Here is an 18927-nt window from a genome sequence, read left to right as displayed (position 1 = left end):
AAATCAGGCTACCAAATGTCTTCACACTTCATACATCCCCTTCCTTTTCCCATTTCTTCCTTTCCATTTCATAGCATAGAAACCAAGGGTTCCCCCCATGCACCTCTCCTCAAAGGATGCCCATGAAGGAAAGAAAAACTGGTCTGTTTTATCCCTCACTCCATGCCCATTCCCCTTTGCCAGTCTGAAATCACAAAAAACCTGAGCCAAAGTCCTCCCCTCCCCAGTCCTATATAAGCACCAAGATAAACATAAGAAAATTTGTACTCATAATCACCTCCTAAAAAGGTCACAAGAGACAAGCTAATAACCAAAAGCTCAATCTCAGATCATGACTGGGAGGGAACTGGAATAAAACACATTTGCTAAGATAAGCTACACTCACATAAGAAATGCTCTGCCCCTCTCAGCACCCTGCCCTGTACTCTGCTGTGAGGCTGATGCCATTTATGAAAGATCCACCACAGGAAGCTCAGAGAGCCATTAACTGGCACCTCTAAAAGCCACTCTGCTTTGAGCTAGAGAACAGTGCAAAACTCAAGCACAAGAGAGAAATGTCCTCATTAGCCACGAGGGGAAGTCAGCTTCTCATTTTACCTTTTGGTTTCGGGGCAAATCTTGAGCATTTGCAGGAGGATTGAAATTCAAAACTAGTCTTCGAAACTCCAGTAGGTTAAATAATGACTGAAAAGAAAAGATTAAGAAAACCTTTAAGCACTACTACAAACAATACAAAAATCTTCCAAATAAGCCTTAGCAAAATAAATGAAGTGTTAAACATATGCAACGTTAAGTTTTATTTCAGAAGGCAGATTATTGCTAAGCATATTTTCACCAGAAAAATGCCAAGAAAACAGCATAATAAAAAAAATATCTCTGCACTTAATCACATAAAAAGAACAGTCATTTTACATGATAGGCAAATTACATTTTACAACAGGAATGTTTTTAATTGTATAGCTGTCAGTTTTCAAATTAGCATGAAACACTGTTTAGCCATCTAAAATTCATCTTGTAGGCCCTCTGTCATCCATTCCTCAGTGCACAGAGAGCACATCTCTGCATATGCAACTTGATTCTGCTTGCAATTACCTGAACTTCTTGCATTCTCTCCTTTCCTCCTATTCCTATATGATCTGAGGGGTGTACATTTGAGTGAGGAAATTGGGTTATGCATGTCTGCAGGTGAGGGACTGGTAACATTCCCATTTGATGGACACTAAGACATGAAAACAGGTGTCAACAGGCACACCCACAAAGAACTCCACAGTGAAACACAGAGCCTGGGACCAAAACAGTACAAGAAGACAACACTGGGTTGCAAAAAATAAAAGTCCAAAGCACTGGCTGAGAACTGGAGGCCTCAGGACTCACAGAGCTGCATCACTGCTTTTCTGTACGGACAAAAAGCATCATAACTAAAAATCACTTCATTACAGAAGAGCGTTTTGATGAAGACAGGGTAGTAGGAAAGGTCTGAAGCACCTTAAACATGCTCATCAGAGAAGCACAGGAAAGCTTTGTCTTCCTATTTGTACCTTCTGGGTTTTACAATCTATAACTAACTCTGCTCCCAGCCCATCACATATCTTGGCTATTTGTTTTGGAAAGGCAGAGTTTGCTTACCCCAGCAATAGACTTTGATCCCAGAATTTGTCCTACCCATGTAAAGACTTAAGTCACAGATCACAACAGGTTTAATAGGTTTTCAACCGCACAGTGCCAAATAAGTGAAATGTAAATTGTGAAGAGATTCTGCATTTATTCCGTAACTTAGAAAATTATTGGTAGGGAAAAAAAGGTTGTTAAAAACTGCCATGTTCCCAACTCTCCTTGTGAAATAGCCTGTACAGAGTCTAACCTTTTCCCATACCCCACAGAATACAGCATCCCCAATAAAACGAAGAGACTAAAATTGTCACAATTTTTTTATATTTATATTTTATATTTAAAAAGTATCAAAAAGTATCAGCCAAAAAAAAGACCTTTCCTAACCATGCTGAATCAAGGCAAATAACTGAGTGGTCAATTTTTTTTTCTGTTTTGCTGTTCAAAATACATGTTCTCCTTTTATCCATACTTGCAGAGAAGGGAGATTAAAACAGAGTCCTTTGTTTACTTACATAAAGCACAGAAAATGTTAATATTTAATTCAAGTGTCAGTCTAGAAGCTGATACTAATTGAAGTTATGTCTCATGATGTAACAGCATTCCACTGGTGGGCTCTTCATCAAGCAAAACATAGCAATGTTTTATGTACAAAATAAACCAGCTGCTGAAATATAATGTCCAAAGGCTGAATTCCCTCCATAACTAATCTAAATGCCATCAAAGTGCCAAGCAGCTGAGCAGGCCAATGTCATAATACAAATAGACAAATTATGCATAGAAAACTGTACTCAAGTTTAACATTTTTGCCTGGCATTCAATCCACAACTTTTCCACTAAAATTCTGTTCCTTTAATTCAGAACTCTAACCTGAACACAGCTACGCTTTCCGACTGACCTGAACAAATCTATTTGTGTAATCTGCTGAGAGTAATTAGGAGGATTGTCCAATTTGCTCTTTTCTTCTTCAGCCTTGCACTATTCAAAAATTCTTATGCAAGATGTTTAGTTATTGAACTTCTCTCCAGAAGAGGTTACACTGTGCATGGTTGTTTTGAGATGCAACAGAACCCTTAGTTCATCTGCTGCCAACACCACTAATGCCAACAGGACAGTGTCATGCTGTAGCTCTCCTATACTAAGCTAAATCAACTTAAGGAAGCTTCACCTTCAGTAAAAAAAGATCATTTCCAGTGTAAGCGTAATCAAGTGCCTAAACCCTATTTTTTTTTTTTTTTTGTGCCCAAAGTACCTCAGTGAGGAACCTGCAGCTCTTCCTGAGGTAAGGAGATAAAAACGAGCTCAGCCAAGCCCAACCACTCTGAAGCCCAGACAGGAGAGAGTCAAAACAATTTCCAGTTTGCTGAGCCACCTTCTGCCCAGGCTCCCTGCACCCAAGGCAAGTGGCCCATGAGGCAGAAGTTGCTCTTCTGCAGCTACTGAGAGATGCAGCAAAGACTTTCCCTGGCCTGAGTGCCACTCACTGGCCCCAGCCTAAAGCTCCAAATATATTTGCTTTCCAAACACACTGCATGGAGCAGCACCTCACCTCTTACCCACTTGGCTTCAGATGTACAAAGGTGTCAGGACACCCACTGCAAGAAAACAGGATAGACCTAAAAGGTGGATACTTCACATCTACCATCCTTGATCAAACACCTTCACAATTTGCAAAACTTATGAAAGAAAAACTCTCTACAAGGTGGGTTTGTGTTTTTATTCCCAGGATTTTAAAACCATTCAAATGGTTTAAATGGAAACTTGACCAAGCTAAGCTAATTTACACCAATTCAAAATACCATAAAAATCAACGATTTTCAGAATACTGTCTCGTATTATGTCAATTTTGGGGGTCAAAGAAGATAGTGAAAGTAAGTAAGAATAAACAAGAACAGAAATCCAGTGTCAGTTTAAGGCATTCACATCAAGAATGCTGAATGGCAACAGACTTATTGTGGCTTTAGGTGATTATGATGCATTTTCAGTCACACCAGAGAGAACTAGGCATAGCTGTAGTTTCTATACTGTAAGAAACTAAAGCATTCATTTTTCTGAGCAATGTTTACTTACATCGAGTCCAAACACAATTTTTGAACGTAAGTTGCCTTCCTTTACCTTAAAACACTCTGCTTTATCCCTCCCCCCCCCCGAAGTCTAATATTAGCAAACATTGGCAGAATTTAGGTTGGCTGAGTAAAGGATTAAATCTTACCATTCAAGAACTGGGATGCTGCATTTATGCTGTAAGAATATAAACTCGACAGCATATTAAATCTATAAATGTTCCCTGGCCATGCAACACAGGTCACTAACAGCCACTAGCAGAGTCCAAAATTAATAAAGTTACTGACACCAATAATACTGAGAGTAGGAAAACACTACTTCTGAGTCCAGAGAAAAGATGACCCAATCAAGCTGCTGCAGAAAGCTTCAGATGGGCTCTCTGATGGATTCTTGCAAATTCTGTAAGCACAGGGCACTAAAACCAGCTGTTTCACCAACAGACTGAAGAAACCATTTGGTTCTCTTTGACAACCAATTTTGAATTTGTTTCCAGCACTGAGATCAAAAAAAGGCAAAATATTGTCCACAAGAACTGTGCTTTTTTGGAACACCTTTATACAACCTGGCATGAAAATGTAAAGTTCATAATACCATGAACACAGAGTTTCCCACTGAAATGGCATAGGTTAAGCTTGGAAGGACAGAGGGAAGACAGGACAGAAGGAAGAAACCCAAAAACTAAATATATCTTACTAGGAGAGCTTGAAAAGCAACTCTTGATAAGGAAAAAGAAAGGTATGCATTCCTACAGAGCTCCTAAAAAATACCTTTGGGTACTGGCATTTAGCTAAAACATTATCTTGTATGACTTTAAAAAGTTATATTTGTACTAGCACTTCACAACACCCATTTTTGTCATTTAGTCACATGGGGCTTTTTATGCATTTCCAATTTGACATTTATTCAGATTTTAAAGCCACAAAGCAGAGATTACCCTCATTTTGCATAACAAGCAGAGAGCAATCTTAAATAGTGAATACATTATTACTGTTCTAAAAATAAAAAGTAAAAACAGAGCTCTATGTCATAAAGTACATTATTTGGAATAGTTTGCCTATGCCAACATGACAAATTAGACTTATGTTCTTACTTCACTTTACAAACATTTTTGGTGGTTTATGGTATATATAGACAGTTATAGTGGGGTAGATTGGGTTATTAGGGTTAACATTCTATTCATATTAATAATCCAAATAAAAGAAAAACATTTAGCTATGGAATATATGGTCCTACCTGCATGAATTGCCCTTCAGTTTCTTCCAACTGAATAAAGAACTTGAAATTTACTAATTATCAATAATTGAAGAGTTTAGGTTCAAATAAAGGTACTGCTAAATATTGCACAAATTAGCGATTTAATACTGCATGCCTCTGATTGAACACTAGTGTCCAAAGCTCCATACTGCAATAACTTGAGCAACTTCACTGACAGCTGAGTCCAATTCTCACCAACTTGCAAGCCTTTTGGACTCTGTTTCCCTATATCTTGAGAGAATTGGGATTGTTCAGCCTTCAGAAGAGAAAGCCTCAGGGTGACCTAATTGTGCCATTCAGTACCTGAAGGGGCCCGACAGCAAAGACGGAGAGAGGCTATCCTGGAGTGACAGGACAAGGGGGAATGGATTCACACTCACAGAGTAGGTTTAGATTAGATATTAGGAAGAAATCCTCTACAGTGAAGATGATGAGGCATTGGCACAGGTCCCATCCCTGGAAGTGTTCAAGGCCATGCTGGATGGAGCTCTGACTAACCTGGTCTAGTGGGAGGTGCCCCTGACCATGGCAGGGGGTTGAAAAACAGATAATCTTCAAGATCCCCTCCAACCCAGGCCATTCTATGATTCTAATTTGGGAGAATCACTTATCTCTCCTCTTTAAGACTTTTCACACTTTTTCTATTTATTGATCTATTTTTTTCCTTTTTAGTTCATTTTCTTGAACCTACTTCTCACAATAAAGTCCATAAAGTGGCTGCTTGTTGCTACTGCATCAGTTGCTCCGCTTGGCACAACGCTCCCTTCCACCCTGCTCCTCCTCATAACTCTCTGAGCTTGCCTCTCACTTCACCTGTTTATGTCCTGTTAAGCGGAAAATCCTATTTTTAGACAGGCATTAAGAAAATTAAGAAGTCACCCAAAACATAGTTTTGTGCTTCTTTAAACACACTGAGGATTTGGCAGTCAAAAACTTCTCTTACTTTCATTAGAAAACTTCATGTAAGGAAGACAGAAGGGAAATGAGGAAAGCAGCTTCAAAGCTGGGCCATGAGCAGGCTCCTGCTCAAACTACACTGTCAAAGTATAGGAAGAGGAGTTTTATTTCTCCCCCTCTAAAACAAAATCTCCTACAGAGAGATATGACATTGCCTGATGACTGAACTTCAGTACAACCACCCCACGTGTACAGTGGTAGAGACCAGGAAAACACGCAGCAATTTCAGAATCACAGACAGTCAATCCCAGGTCTCAAAAACTTTGGAAAGTACCTGTAAAAGGACATTTTCATTTATAAACAGACAACCAATTAGCATTCCAAACTGCTGAAAACCTAGGTATAAAATGCAGTTCTAAGCTGTCATGTCTTGTATTTCCAAAAGGCTGAGGTGCAACATGGAATAAGATGGAAAACAGCTTGCATATTGTTTGAGCTAGAAAGTCAAACTAAGACCTCTAGCAGGCTTGGGTTAAGTCAACATTTTAAACAAACAGCTCACCATGGCATTACCAGCCTGCATTTAGAGAAAATTTACTTGTTTATAGCAACAAACTCAGAACATTACTGCAATTCAGAAGACAGCTAAGTATGATATGTGTCCAGAAGAATTCACTTTATGCTTGTGTCTTGGCACATACTAAAAAATGCCATTCAACCACTCCTCCATTACATGGTCTAAGCAAGAAAAAAAATCTGTTAGGACATAAAATAACAGCCAACATTTCCTTACATGGCTACAGTTTTCAACTTCTTGCCTATATGATGTAAATTCAAATAACACACCTGAACAATGCATCCTATATCCTTTAATTAAATGAGCAACTATGAGTCAAAGTGAAAGCCATGTTCTATTAAAGCTTTCTATACTTTCACAACCCATTTTGCAGTATTACATCTCACTAAATATAAGGTAAGAGTCAGAAACATCACACAAGCAACCTGAGGGAACCAGAGACCAAAGAAGCATAAAGCCGGAAAAGGAATATTCTGTTAACAAATATCAGAGGAAGACTGATTTTGGAAGTGACAGGTTCACTTCACAGGGAAACAGAGGTAGTGACAGAGGAATGGAAAGCAAGAAACTAGATTTCCCAACATCATTACCCCTCTGCTCATGAAACTCTACACAACTTTTTATATCATGTATCTCTCACCAACTCCTGCCCCAGGCTATTCCACAGCAAAAACAGTGGAAAGAAAATATTCCACCAATGACCATTTTACCTCAAATGGGGATTGAGCACTGAATGTTCTTCAGCCTACAGTCTGCATGCCCAGGGAAGCAACAGACTGATGTACAATGTATATATGTGCACATTTAATTAAAAAATCTTAGGTTTTTTTTAATTAATGCACTACCACATCATCCATCACAATCCTTTCCATTCATCATGACAAATAAGAAACATAAAATAATGTCAAAGTTAGATATTTGTGGTAGGCTGCTTTGAAGAACAGTATTGGTAAGAACAGTAGCTGAGCCACCAACTGGAAAGAAAATACTCGCTTGATTCTCACCCATTAAGCTGGTTCACCTCTTCCCAGAACTAAATGCCTAGGATCAAAGGAGATTCTAATCTCACATATATTGACATCAGGAAAACAAGAAGGCTGCTCTCAAACACAGTGCAACAGAGCAAAATGCCAGAAATGGTGTTAGGGACCCTGAAAAAAACCAACTTAAAGAGCACCTTTGGAGATGCCTATTAACTTTGTTCAGCAAGCTATGCACTTTTGGGAAAGAAAAACATAATCTCATTTTTGAGATTAATCAAACTCTGACAGACTCTCAGAGAAAAAGACTGTGGGGATGCCAAGCCCCAGCTGTCCTGTTAGGATACCTCATTAGGTAAAGAGCGGGGCTGGAAGCCATGAGCCTGAAGGAAAAAATGCACATGGTACATGAGGAATGGGACTGCCACACCAAGTCAGTGGCATTCACTGAATGACCTCAGCATCTCCCATGGCACCTTTTCCACAGGACAGGTCCTGCCAGGACATTACTTCTTGCACATGACCAGAACCCTACTTGGGACTCCAAAAGTTAAATTTAGTCTGGTCCAAAGACTTACAGCAAAACATCTGGGGGAGAACTTGCACAGGCAGCAAACCTAAGACATGATTCCAACAACACATCTACATCCTGTGAGTTACTTGCCTTCTACATCCCATTTCCTGCAAACTCTTCACTTGTGCTCAGCATGGCACAAAGGAGCCACTCCACAGGCTCCATAAATATATTATTTCTAACCCGTTTTTAGGCAGTAAACTCTTGCAGCCAAGAAAAACTGTGACGTTACCTTTTCACAAGGGGGCTACTAAAATCAACTGCAGAAAAATAAAAACATACAGTGGTGTATTTATGTTTTGTTTCTTTAAAGAACTTGATACCTTAAATTCTATTTCAAGAGCAGACATACATAGTTACAATGAGAATTTTAAAAAATTAATAACTAAAAAATCCAACACACACCCAAACTCAAAATATTCTAAAGCCTCAAAATTTATGGGTCCTTTTATAAATGTTAAACTAACTAAAGAGTAGTAAAAGCATGCATGGGTGAACTCCTGTCCCAAAGGTAGGTTTATTACAAGTTCAAGAAGAGGTAGAAAAATCATTGAGAAACTTGATTCATTTCTTGGCAGGTGAGGAAGAAATGAACATGATTTAATTTAATGTTAATGTTAATAATTTAATGTTTCAATATATGTTTTTCAGGACTCAGTTTCAAATTCAAGTTATTATCAAGTCAGAAGACTTCAACAGCAGGGTAGGTTTTTAGAAGTTATACTGTGGGAAAATATCACTGTTTTTTCCAATGACACTGAATGTAAATATAGGAAGGAAATATAGGTTATAGGCAGCATTTAAACCATAAATATAGGTTAAAGGCAGCACTTCCAGCAATGTTTGAATTCTGTTAAGAGTTTGCTGTCACTCACTGCAAACGTCTCTTGAGGAATTTCATGCTCTTAATGCAAATACAACAAACTATTTAGGACTGCATTTCACTAAGTCAGTTAATTGGTGCCTATAAAAAACATACATTGCAAAAGGAAAGCATCAAAATGTCAAAATCATTTTTTTCCTCAACAAGAACTCCTTAAATAGAAGGGAGATTTTTCTTTCTTTGCAATTTAGTTTTAGATTATATTACACAATATATCACTGTGACTGACAGTAGTTAACATTTAGATATTGTTGACCTATGTGATGTGTCAGGTTACAAAAGCCTCCCAAAGAAAGCAAGAAAATACTTCCACATAGTCAATGCAACCCAAGTAGTCAATCTGCTCTGTGGATAAATAAATATGCTATTAGCTAATGTTCTAAATTAACATGCATTAAATTTCCTGGGATGGTTGCTTGAAACATAAATCTTCCTGGCTGACAGACAATATTAATAACCTAAATTTTCAACCAACTGAAGTTATAAATCTTTCAATGGTTTGCTTGAATTGCATTTCACAGACCTAACTCCAGAGGTTCTGCTATCTTTTAGGATCAAGCCATTATAATTCCAGACACCACAGACTTTCACATGGTATGGCTAGTGACCAAAGAACTAGCCAGGTCTCCTTCTCATCTGTTTTCAAGGTATAAAGTTGCACTCTGGGTATAAATAACATGAGATCATAGGTCTAGCACAGGTTTTTATATTCTCTGGCCTCTGCTCTTATCTCTGGTTAACAAATCAAAAATTCGAGTTTCCATGAAAACATTTATTTAAAGATTTGCAGTTTCCCAAGTCTTTTACAGAAATGAACATGCACATAAAATCAGTCATTTTTAGATTTGGGACTACCAGGAATGTAAAATCTGATTACACAACAGAGAAGGTAAAACATCAAGTCACATTAGCTCCATAAAGATCTTTATGGAAATAAAATGGTATTTGCTTTCTGCTATTGCAAAAAGAGTCATGCATGCAATGAAATAAGGAAAGGAGGATAGATGAACAAGGGAAACAACAAAAGATCTACAGGATCACAGAAAATTGAAATACTTGTTAGATTACTAAATGCTGAAAGAAGAGAGGCCTAAAAACATAAAAATTTCAATGGAAAAGGGGGGCCGTAAAGCAAAGAAGTCTTTCCATTTAATTACCTACAGTGTTACCTACACACAACCTGAAGGTAGGTAAATACTTTCCATCAAAAAACCAAACCAAACCAACAAACAAATCGACCCACCACAAACAAAACTAAAAACCTCCAAGTCAAGCAGAACATGGATAACAGTAACCCAATTTATGCACTCTATTGGGATTTCAAGGTAATTTCTGAAAAAGTCATTCAACAAAAGTTTTTAACTACACATCAGTGAGGTGAGATGGAAGGTCCAGGCACAAACAAATAAGCAATCAAAAATTAAGAGAGGAGCAAGAGCCAGCCACCTGTTCCAGCCTGAAGGGAGATAACTGCAAATTCACAAATGTTGCACTGGTAAATAAAATTCAGAAGTGATCTAAAAAGAATGGCAAGTTTTTACCATGTTTGCTCAGTAGAGATATGCAGTGTAATAAAAACAAGAGTTGGAAAGGATGAACTCACAGAAACATAATACGAGACTGAGTATCTATGTAACAAGAAAACTAAATTCAAAACTGCTTTGTGTACAGTGAGGTACACGGTGGAAAGCAACTCTGGAATTTATAGAAAATTATGGGCACCAAACTAACTAGTGTTATTCAAAACTCTGAATTTATGGCAGATGGTTCCACGCAAGTATCAGATCAACACATGAAGCAGAATCATAGTTAAAAAGCAGAATAAAGCAATCAAGAAGGGAAGACAGAATGAAACAGAAAATATTAGTACAGAATAGCAGGATAATTCAGCTCAGAAGATACTGATGGAAGTCTCTTGTCAGGAGGTCATCTGTGAGATCAGACCAGGCTACTCAGGGGTATTTTTTCAGGCATCTTGAAAGTTTCCAAAGTTTGACAGACCCTGCACAGCCTTTCTGGGCAATCTCCACTGCCTGCCTGTCTTCATGGAAAAAAATGCTTCTTATATCCAGGCCTAATCTTCCTTATCTCACTGACTCCTGTTGCCTCTCATCCTCCCAATATGCACTGCCCTAAAAAGCCTGGTTCCAGTTAATCAGAAACCTCTTTTATTCTCCACAACGTTTCAAAAATGAGAGAGCTGCCTTGCAAAGGCTTTTTCCCACTGTCTCTAGTCATAGCTAAAAGCAGCTCAGTGGGTCCTGTGGACTTCTGTGGCTCAGGTTTCCCCAAGCAACCTGATGAAATCCTTAACCCCTGTTCAGGGTTCCCTCAACTATGAACAATGGTCTTGGAGATCTCATTGGTAAGGACTGAGACACAGCAAGGCACTGAGTACCTCACCTGCTCCATTCAGCAACATTATCCTCACCCAGCCCTTTATGAGTAGAAAAACACCAAAACCATTTCTTGTTACCCTAGACAACCTTTGAGGCACCAGCTCCAGGACAGGTTTCATTTTCCTCATACCATCCCTTCCTGCCAGGACATTTCCAATCTCCTCTTCAGCAGCCCATCTCTCTTGCAGACCCTGCACACTGCCTGCTGACATTGAAGCTTGGCTATGAGCATCCTGAGAGCAGAACAAACCCTTCTGGCAATCAGGGAATTGTGACAGCCTTCCTGAGCATCTCTGGCCTTCCAAGTTGCCACTTAGGGAATCTGAAATACCAAGCTCCAGAAGAAGATAAAGTCTGCTCTCCTGAACGCTGGTCCCGTTATTCCTTTCTTGCTCCCATCAGGATCCTGAACTCCACTATTTCATGGTTGCTGCAGTCAAGTGTACCCACACTGGTCCATCTCCAGTTCTCCCACTTTAGGGAGCAGCAGATTCAGCTGTGCATCACCCCTAGGTGGCCCATCAGTGCTCATATCAAGAAGCTGTCCCTGATACCCTCTATTAATCTGCTTTGCTTGTGTCCTGCTGTGTTGGATCCAGAGAGGGTCAGGATGCTTATTAAAGTTTCCCATGGGAACCACGGACAGTAATCCAAAGACTCCCTTGCCTTTCAGGGGGCTGTGTGCACATCCTCATCCTGAGGAGGGTATTCTGACACAGAATTATCCTGGTGGCACCTTTACCAGCCTCTCCTTTGATCCTGATCCACAGACTCTTATTCTAAACTGTCACCTTGTTCCACACAGGTACCACACACATTTCAGCTACTCCTTCAGGAGGAAGGCAGTGCCTCCCTCTCATCCCTACTTGCCTTTCCCAAAGAGCCTGTATCTCCATCACACAACTCCAAATTCATAGACCACTCACATCTTAAGAGCTTTCCTAGCTAGAAAAGATCTGGAGAACAGCAACAAAGCTAGTCAGGGTTTAGAGCAGATACTACAGGCGGCATTTCAGCATCCAGCCTGGAAAAAGGAGACCACCAAGGTGCTGAAAGAGAGTAGGACAGCAGCCCACAGGACCGTAATGGCAATCAACTTCTGTCTGGCCCACCAGGAGACATGGAGGCTACTGGACAAAGATAGTGGGAGCCAGGTTCAAAAAACCACACAAAACCAAAACAGTTCTTCATAAAATAGGAAGCACAACTGAGGAATTCCTATGCGAAGTACCCTCACAAGGTACAAGGAAGACAAGTACACAGAAGGGAGTTCTCCTGGGGTTTACCAACTAAATAAACTGCAAAGGATCAAAAAACTCTTCCAAGATAAAAGTAGTGAGAGGCTCAGAAGTGTTTTACCAGTAGCATGAGTACTGTTTGTACTCCTCTGTAAGCATCCATTTGTGGAAATTGCTGGGCAGAACATTGATCTAAATGGACTCAGCCTGAAGTACAACAGCCATCTTTCAAGAGCCAGTATGCAAGTAACAGTATTACTTTATCAGAAGTGCTTCAGCCTGACAGTAATTTTTTTAAAATGGGTATTAAATATTTTATTTTCTTCGTCTCAAAACCTCCAATTGTGAGAAGTTACAATACTCTGAATTTGTTTCTTGTAGACTAAAAATTAATTTCCTACTATAGTATTCCAGCTTCACTCTCAGTTTTCTGTGAGTTAGGATGCTTTTCAGTAAATCTATAGATTATTTACTGAAATATACACAGATTTAGGAATCACTTCTAAAAAAAAAGTCTCCTAAAAGATGGATTCATAAAGTTTATGTACATCCATTATTGGTAATAGAACACTAGCTTTAAGGAGGCAAGTTGCAGTATCTGTACCCATTCCCCTATTCACCCTATCTTTGCAAAAAAAAAAAAAAAGCAACACACACACTGTATTACATAAAACAACCAAAACCAGATGCAATCATATCCGTAACAGACCTTCCCCTTTATTCTTCTGAAGTTTCCTTCTTTATCAATTAGTCCTCCTTTTACCCTACCCAGCTATGTACCACCTTGTAGCCATTCTAGCACGCGCTCCATGACTGAGGGTCTCATTTCCTCCACCTAACTCCACTGTCAGCCACCCCCTTTCAGTCATTTGCATGCATTCCTTTTAATATAAAAAGTCGGTTCCTCATCTGTAATCCAATTTTCTGATGCTTTTAGGCATCCACAGTTGTCATTGATGTCAGCATGAGCTGCACACATCCAAGATCTTCAGAGAGTCAACCCCTTGTCTTCAACAACTTCTTAATAAGAAACATTTTGAAGCTTCACTTAGATATGCTACCAGGACTTTCTACACTTCAATCTCACATATGGATGGACACATTAAGAGATGCAATGTGTAACGCTCAAAAACATCTCATGCACTGGCCTAAACTTCCCAGGAAAACAGATTATTTTAAGCTATTCACTTAAAATAAGCAAACTCACCTCCCAACAGATACAATGAAGAGTGTGCAGAGCTGAAGAGTGCTTACCTGAATGACAGCACTAAACCAGCACGTGTTGCCAACATTCTTTAATCCTACTGGGCAGTTGTCTTGCCGCTTTCGATCATAAGGGTTTGGAGAGTCACTCCATACCTCTGGATGCGTCCTCTTTAAACTTGCTTTATTTTCTGCAATACTGGCTTCTAGTACTCTTTGGGAACAGAAGGGAGGGAAAAATGTGAGAAAAAATCAAAAACCCCGGGAAAAAAAAACCAAAAACACCTTCACCATCAAAGAGTAAATACATTCAGGTAGTAATACAGACATCATAGTGACATCATTCACCTTTTGTTGCTCAGCAATATATGCAATTTATTATATTATATGCAGTAACACATCTTTAAAGGTAAGATGCTGTTTTATTTTTAGCTATGTTACAGTAATTCCATTACCTTTTAAAAAATGGTATCAGTGAGTGAATGAATCTCCTGTGAGAGCTCTAGATACAAGAGCCATGTCTGCAAGTCATCAATTATTTAAGAACCAGATTCAAACAGGATGGACAAATTTTAGGTAGCACTAATAGTATAGTGCTTTCATCTACAAATGCTTTTATTGCTATGTGAAGCACAAAGTCACAGATCTTTCGTTTACTGACAGGAAGCCAAAGCTAGCTAGGCAACTTTCAAAAATGAAAGCAGTTTTCTTAGTTTCCATTTTTGCAGCTTATGCAACTGTGTTAATCACTTTACATGGCAAGTAATTACTTTATGAGCCATGCAAAGACATCTCCCTGCAATTTTTCAAATGCCACCCAACACTTTAATTGTATGCTTCAATGACCGCTTTCTTCGCTGGAAACTGTTCCTATGTGATTTATGCTGAATATCCGTATTTCACATGACAGTTAGATCTGATGGGAGTGAAGCTCTCCAACTCAAGCTTCACTCAACACATTATTTCTGTACCAGCATGTACACTTAGCCTGGTGATAAAGTACACCTTAAAAGTAATTTGTGGTACGTATATTGTAACTGAAGGATGGAGATGGGTGCAGTGAGGTGGCAGTGCTCTAACTCATAAGCCAAGAGCCTGGCATGTGCATTACTGACACACACAGTAGCCACTGTCCCCAGCCATCCAGTCTAACTCTCAGACAGAAGGCTGAGCTACTCTCCAACACCAAGCACAGGATTTCACAAGCTGCATCACGAGCACATAAACAGTCTGAGCAGCATGAAGAGTTGACCCCTCTCAGTTCTAGACTCACTAAACACCAAAGAACAGCAGGTTTATCTTGGTCTGTAAAGGGAGCTCCTAAGGTGGGACATTGGAGAAAAAACACAGAAACAGACAACCCCTGTCCCCATAATCCCTCAGTTTCCTAACTGCACCTTTATTTCATTCTATGTTCCTGTCAAAGAAAGAAAAAGTATCTTTCCAAGAATTATGAAGCAGCACAATAATTTACTACAGATAACTGCTCTGAGGGACATAAATAAGTATCAATGACAAATTATTAAAAAAAATGCTATAAAAGAGAGGCATTATAAATTTGAGAACATTTAATACAAATACCACAAGGGTATCAATTTGTGTCAGGAAAAACCTAAAACTGGTAGTTTCCTAAGCATTAACCAATTTAGTTTTTTAAACCACCTTGTACACAGCACTGAGAGAACAGGCATATAATCAACTAAGACTTTCTGTTCTGACATGTCTTCAAACTACAGAGGGATGGCACCTGGCTCTTCAGTAGCTGATTGTTCTAAGAGTCATTTCTGATAGTGTCTTCTACTAAGAAAACCCCAAAATATAAGGAAGCAGCCAAATTCATTTCCCTTTTCACTGGTACAACCCTTCCCAAGTGTTAGATGACCTGTGTATCTCTGTTTTGAGAGCAGAAGTTGGTCAATGAGGACATTAAAATCAATTTAAAAAATATCATACATAGTTCAAATAATTTCACATGCAGGTAGAATTGCTTTAAATCTTGTTTAAACTAAACTGAAGAGACCTTTAAAACTGGCAGGAAGATTGACATTCCGGAATAAATTTAAATGATGTTGCAACTGGACTACAATACCTACTTCACACCACTTTTCTTTCAGGTAAACAATCAATCTTCCCTTTTTTCTCTACCCAAGCTCAAGAATATTTCAAGGTATTTCAAGATTCAGGTTCAGAAAAATAAAGTCTCAAACTGAAACAGTTCCCTGACCCCTTGGGTATTATTATTCATCAGCTTAATTACCTTGGAAAATTTCTTCCTTATATTTGAGTTTGTATTTCTTTAGCAGGTAAGGGATTTACTCATCTCTAGCTCCTCCTCAAATGTGTTTCCATGTGTTAAGGAAGTATTTGATTCTGAAGGCTTCATGGTATTTTTTTTCCTTAACTCTACTTATAACATTATCTGCCCTCAGAGAGCACATGCAATAACTGCACATTCCATGTGCCAAATTAATTTTCAGACATAATGATAACTGCAATTCAGTTAGATCAAAAATGAAAAGTGAAATAAAGTGTAGTGAGCACAGTAAATAGGAGCCTAATGATCAGCTCAAAAGCTGCATAAATAAATTTATTTACCAGCACAGTGAGGATTTCTCATACTAAAATGTGCACTGTCTTACATTCATAGAGTCACAATTTGGGACACTTGAAAAAAGAATCTTATATTGCTCGATAAAACAAGCATCCTTCCAGAGAGTTATTAGAAGGATGTAGCAATTCTGATGACAGAGCTAAAGCCCCACTTGGTGACCCTTGGGGACAAGAGCACATTCACAGCCATCAGCTACGTGCAGGCCTTGGCATCCCCCGCACTCACGGGACCTGGGGCTCCCCCACCTCCGAGGGCTGGAATCTTGTTTGCAGGGAAATGCTGTAGCAGGGTTAGTTAGTGCCAGGCTTGGCCTGAGACTTGAAAGCAGCATTTTATTTCTCTGTAACAAGCTGGGCACAGCCAAGCAGCTTTTACACAACTGCACGGGGCTCGCCAGACAAAGCAAAAACCCTTGGGCAAGGCAAGCCCTCAGCACAAAGCTTCAGCCAAACCATTCCGAGGAAGCCCACTCAACATGCTGCAGAAAATGCCACTCTGTCAGGTTACTCAGCTAAAAGAGCATGAGAAGCTATTTGTAATTTGTACTGTGACTGTCTTACAGTTGGACATCCAGGAATATAACCTGACTACAACATTTCAGTGTCACCTTGGATCTAAACACGCATAGCACAGAGTCCCCAGCAGTTTTAATGAGCGAGATTAGAAAAGAGTCCAGGGACTGTGCACATCCTTATGCAGTCATTTTTATATGGACACTACCAGAGGCATAACAGCTGATTTCTCCTTCGAGCAATATCTCACTGGCTTCCCTAGTGAAGCTCTATTTGGCCAGCCTCAGACTCCCTCAATCCAGGAAAAGTAATATAAACAGGAGAAACATTTTGACAATAGGAAATACACTGATCATGCACATTTCCCTGGGAGATTTAAAGAGGAAACCGTAAAAGGCTTTAAACGTGCTATGTATGAGATGTTTAGCTCTGACAATTGGACATTTCTGACGCACTCCTCTCAACACCTACACAGTAATCAGATCTGTCCTCATTAAGTAGCCTAAAGCAATTACATTCAGGAAGACAAATTCTATGTGCACTACAACATTAATTACACAAGTCAAGAAATTCCATTAATTCTCCCTTGGAAACCTTAACAAAATCTGTGCAAATTAGGTTTCAAACCACTATGAATACCTTTGAAAAAAATATCCTCCATACTAAAAACTATTTGAACACGCACATTGCCTACATTTTTAAAAGTTAAATATTTCCACAGTTTAGATTTGCTTATTACTGACCTCCTATTTGATTTCTGCTTCTTGTTTTATCTAGAAAATCAAAAGTAAATGGCTGTAGATTGTTTACAATCACAGTGTTCTACTTTTTGTTTTGAGAAGTTCTGCACAGATCCTGCGCTTTCTATTGAATGCCAACATTCTTCCATGGGGTGTTAACTACTAAATGATTTTACGGTTTTTTTTTCCTTGTTTTTTTTCTTTAAATAAAACCAGTCTGAAGCTCTGTCCTTAAGGAAACTGATTGAACAGTTTGGATCAAGAATTCAAGAATTCTGAACTTCCTGTATTTGTTTAACACTGACATAATTGGCCACCAGCTCAGAGTGCTTCTTGACACATTACTAAGTTGATCTAATGTCTCAATGCTGCCAAAACCTTCAAAATCCTCACTCTTCTCTGCCTCCATTCACAAAGCCCCATTCCCTTCCTTGTGTCATGAAATACTATGGATCCTTCAGTGAGTATTTTTGTATGGCTTTGTGAAATGAATTTGTGCGAAATGAATTTGTGCAACAAATGGTCCAAAGAACACTCCAGCAAGCACAGAAAATGTGGGGCAGTGCACCAAGGGGGATATGACCTGCAACAAGCTCTTCATGGGGCATTGCACATTACTGTGTGCAATTTTGCCATAGGTGCAAGTCTCTATTTCATAAGACCAACATTTTCTCGGCAAATAACCAGATTGCCTATATGCCTTTGTACGTATAAAAAAAAGGCATACTTTGATATTTTCTGCAGCCAGAAAAATATACTCTGTAATTCAAGTAAAATACATTTATAATACTAACTTATGGGCTAAGTAGGTAAGATCAGAGAGGGGTTTTTTGTTATCAAAGTGAAAAACAAAATGTACAGCAAAAGTCCTAAATCTTTGAGGCTCACAAGAAGTGAGCACAGCAGAAACAGTCAAGGCTCGGAGAAGGAAAAAGAGGAAGAAAATTTTCCATCTCCAGAAATAGGTCCATCTTTGTGAGTGCCTGCCCAAATCACAACTCTGTAATTACAACAATTCTGCCCTTCAAAAAGAAACATGCAAGAGCTGACCTTCTGAAAAAAAAAAAAAAAAACAACCAAAAAACAAAAAAATCAGACAGAACTTCCACCATTCTCTTGTATACATGCACATACCAAAGTCTTACACAAAAACAACTCCTTAAAAGCCTCTTCCACTCACTAATGAGGATATAAAACCCTCTCATCCTACCTTTCCCTCTTAAAATATTTTATCCTAAATTCGTATAACAAGATGGCTTTAATCACAGATGGGGTGGAGGAAGGGTATGTTTATTATCACAATCACCATATTTTTTTCAAAGGAAAAAGAAAATTACTGTTGATAAAGCAATATAAATTAAGCAATAAAGTATCTGCATTCTCAGAG

General features: G+C 38.9%; 1 protein-coding gene across 2 annotated transcripts in view; it reads right to left on the bottom strand.

Moving 5' to 3' along the window:
- USP25 (ubiquitin specific peptidase 25) overlaps positions 1–18927 on the bottom strand; it is a 69196-nt gene that overhangs the window by 39011 nt on the left and 11258 nt on the right. For both annotated transcript variants that reach the window (XM_057368606.1, XM_057368607.1), the window contains exons 4-5: positions 13729–13891; positions 598–684 (exon numbers count right to left, since the gene is read on the bottom strand). The gene's annotated coding sequence lies outside the window, so the exon portion shown is untranslated. The remainder of the gene's footprint in view (positions 1–597; positions 685–13728; positions 13892–18927) is intronic.

This window comes from Malurus melanocephalus, unplaced genomic scaffold, assembly GCF_030028575.1.
Source record: "Malurus melanocephalus ecotype Western Australia unplaced genomic scaffold, MMel_1.1 scaffold_95, whole genome shotgun sequence".
Classification (NCBI taxonomy): domain Eukaryota; kingdom Metazoa; phylum Chordata; class Aves; order Passeriformes; family Maluridae; genus Malurus; species Malurus melanocephalus.
Note: the sequence above shows the minus strand (reverse complement) of the source record. Positions and strands in the feature narration are given on the sequence as shown.